This window comes from Rhinolophus ferrumequinum, chromosome 25 (genome assembly GCF_004115265.2).
Source record: "Rhinolophus ferrumequinum isolate MPI-CBG mRhiFer1 chromosome 25, mRhiFer1_v1.p, whole genome shotgun sequence".
NCBI classification, from domain to species: Eukaryota; Metazoa; Chordata; class Mammalia; order Chiroptera; family Rhinolophidae; genus Rhinolophus; species Rhinolophus ferrumequinum.
The window spans coordinates 36,034,326-36,037,759 of record NC_046308.1 but is presented as its reverse complement, the minus strand read 5'-3'; the positions used below and the strand labels follow the sequence as shown (position 1 = coordinate 36,037,759).

General features: G+C 43.4%; 1 pseudogene; it reads right to left on the bottom strand.

Moving 5' to 3' along the window:
* Positions 1-1,582: 1,582 nt before the first annotated feature.
* Positions 1,583-2,522, bottom strand: LOC117017360 (heterogeneous nuclear ribonucleoprotein A1-like; annotated as a pseudogene).
* Between the last annotated feature and the right edge of the window lie 912 nt (positions 2,523-3,434).

Genomic DNA, 3,434 nt, shown 5'->3' with positions numbered 1-3,434 from the left:
ACCTCCAGGTTTGAGCTTACAACTGAGGCCAGCCAAGGACACTGGTGATGTTAAGATTCCTCCTTACTTAAGGCTAGACGTTGGGGCTCCAGGATTCTCACAAGGCTCCTTGCTCTAGAGTACTCCCTCCCTCCCTCGCACCCCACTGTCACCGCCTTCTAGGCAGCAGCTCTTCTCTCCCCTCAGATCTCTCTCTCTCTCTCTTTCTTTTCCTTTCTAGGTGTGGTCTGGCAATTGTAGTATTCTCCTCTCTCTTTTTTTTTCTCCCTCCCTAGACCCAAGCTTCCTTTCTTTTTATTTTTATATCAATGGAAAATTTTCTCCTTTTTCAAAGAAAATATTAAATTATTTATTGATTACACATGATAATAGATGATACACAAGCTTCATTCCCATCTATAACTTTATCTGGTACCATAATTCAATTTAGATATATTGCATAGGATGTGCCAACAATCATTAATAACCAAATAAACTCCATTACTCTGCTTGGGTGACCTTTTTAATGGTGAGCTCCAAGTCACAACACAGTAACTGTCAATTCAACTACACCAAGGTTTTTGAAGACAATGGCTTCTGAGCCCAAGCATGTTGTATATAAACTTCAGATGGAACCTGTCACCACCCTGAAGGAACTTTACACTGTTGGGGTAATTTACCAAGGGGGCTTCAGAGTAGCCTAACTTCATATGGCACATTTTCAAAAAGACATATTTATTCAGTGTCATGATCAGACTATTACATTTAGCAATCAATAGTAGGGGTGCAAAAAAAAAAAATCTATGTTAAAACACTTTGGGGGCCGGCCCGGTGGCTCAGGCGGTTGGAGCTCCATGCTCCTAACTCCAAAGGCTGTCGGTTCGATTCCCACATGGGCCAGTGGGCTCTCAACCACAAGGTTGCCGGTTCAACTCCCCGAGTCCCGCAAGGGATGGTGGGCTCCGCCCCCTGCAACTAAGATTGAACACGGCACCTTGAGCTGAGCTGCTACTGAGCTCCTGGATGGCTCAATTGGTTGGAGCACGCCCTCTCAACCACAAGGTTGCCAGTTCGACTCCCGCAAGGGATGGTGGGCTGTGCCCCCTGCAACTAGCAACGGCAACTGGACCTGGAGCTGAGCTGCGCCCTCCACAACTAAGACTGAAAGGACAACAACTTGAAGCTGAATGGCACCCTCCACAACTAAGATTGAAAGGACAACAACGACTTGGAAAAAAGTCCTGGAAGTACACACTGTTCCCCAATAAAGTCGTGTTCCCCTTCCCCAATAAACAACAACAACAACAACAACAACAACAAAAAACCCAACTGTCTAAAAAAAACAAAACAAAACAAAAAAACCACTTTGTTGGAATGCTTTATACTTTACACAGAACAAAAACTAAAATATACTGTTATACAATTAGCCATAAATACAGTCCTTGAGATTTTTGCCCATACACATGAGTATTGTCTAAAACATGTCTTCTTTGTAGCAGCTAGGCGCTGTGCTTGGCTGAGTTCACAAATCTCTTGTAACCTATAGCTTCCCTGTCACGTCTCTGGCTCTCCTCTCCTGCTAACCTTTGTTTCCTGGCAGTAATTAAAACCTACTGCCACTGCCATAGCTACTGCTGCTGCTGGAACCACCTTGGTTTCATGGTTTGGCAAATATTGGCCTCCACTACCACAGGGCCAAAACTTCTGCCTCCAAAGTTTCCACATTTCATGGGATCAAAATTTGAAGATTGATTGTTGTAATTGCCAAAGTTATTGTAGTTTCCAGCACCACCAAAATTGCTTCTATCATTACCAAATCCATTACAGCCATCCCCACTGCCACCATTTCCTCCACCACCACAACTGCCACTAAAGCCACCTCGACTACTGAAGTGTCCTCCATGACCAAAGTTGTCATTCTGACTGAAACCACCTCTTTGACCACCACTGAAGTTTCCAGAACCACTTTGACCTCTTGAGTGAGGTCATGTCTTGCTTAGATAGGGCTTTCCTTAATTCACAGTTATGGCCATTCACAGTATGGTATTTCTGAATAACAATCGTCTACAGAATCATGGTCATCAAAGGTTACAGAAACAAATCTTCTCTTCTTGCCACTGCCTCAGTCAGTGATGATTTCCATCACTTCAATTTTCTCAGTGTTCAAAATAATCTCTAAGGTGATGTTCTTCAGGGTCTAATACCACCAGCAAAAATCTTTTTCACAGTTAAGTGGGCACCAGGTATTTGAGAATCTTCTCTTGAGACAGCTTTTTTGGTTCCACAACTCTTCCATCCACCTTGTGTGGCCTTGCATTTATGTCTGCACCCACCTCCTCCACAGTGGCATAGGTGACAAACCCAAAGCTTCTGGAGCACTTGGTGTTTGGATAGCTCATCACCACACAGTCTGTGAGCGTTTCCCATTGCTCCTCAGACTCACCTGTTGTTTCAAAGCTCAAGCCTTCAATGAAAAGCTTCTGCAGCTGTTCAGGCTCTTTCGGAGACTCTGACTTAGACACGACAACTGCAGGAGGAGACATTTAGTGATGCTTACTCAGCGGTGTCCACCAACAGAAAGGCTCTCTCTCTCTTTTAATTTTTTTTTACCAAGGTTCTTTATGACCCTTTGGAAAACATATCTCTGGCCCTTTAAATCTGGAATTTGAACCATCAGGAACAAAAAGGAAGACGTTATTGTCCAGCTATGGAAAGACTGAGCTTATCTATTACTTCCTGCTCCCTTTCTCCACCATATGTGATCCTGGCTCAGGGCTAGCGTCCTGTAAGCATCCTTTGTCTAGCTGGTTCAGACCATTCTCCCCAGGCTTCACCTCTTCTTTGGGTCCCACCAGGACCCTAGAGGAGGCAACAGAATTACTCCAATATTTCTCAGAACATGAGGTTTTTATATAACATGGCACCATCTACTGGACCCAAGTATGCAGGAAACTGCATCCTCTGTGACTGAGATGGCCATAATAATGACCAAGGGTTTCACTTATTCTAGGCATTTTCTGATGTATCTTTTAAGGAAACTGGTATATGGCTTTTTCACATTTTTGGTAGGTTATTATGCAAATGAATCAGCATAGTGCTCTGTGAGTTCTGGCTGAAATAAGTTTTGTGACATAAAATGGTGTATTTATTTACATACCAGAATAGATCAGCATAAATAGACAATTGAACCAGAGCTATTGCCATTCAGAAGATGGGACAGTGAGAGATCTTAGTAACACATGGTTGAGAAATGAGTTCTCAGAGACTGATGGAAGAGAAATTGTTATGCATTCCTCTCTGAGGACGGTAATGGCTTTCTCCTCTGAGGGACATATCTAAGAATGGGCACGAATAATATGTCAGGGAGCACAGGTACACCATCCTTGACTCAGGTGCTCTGGCCTCACAGCTGTCCTATTTCCAGTTTCCTTTTATAGAATGCAAGGTTAAGTGAC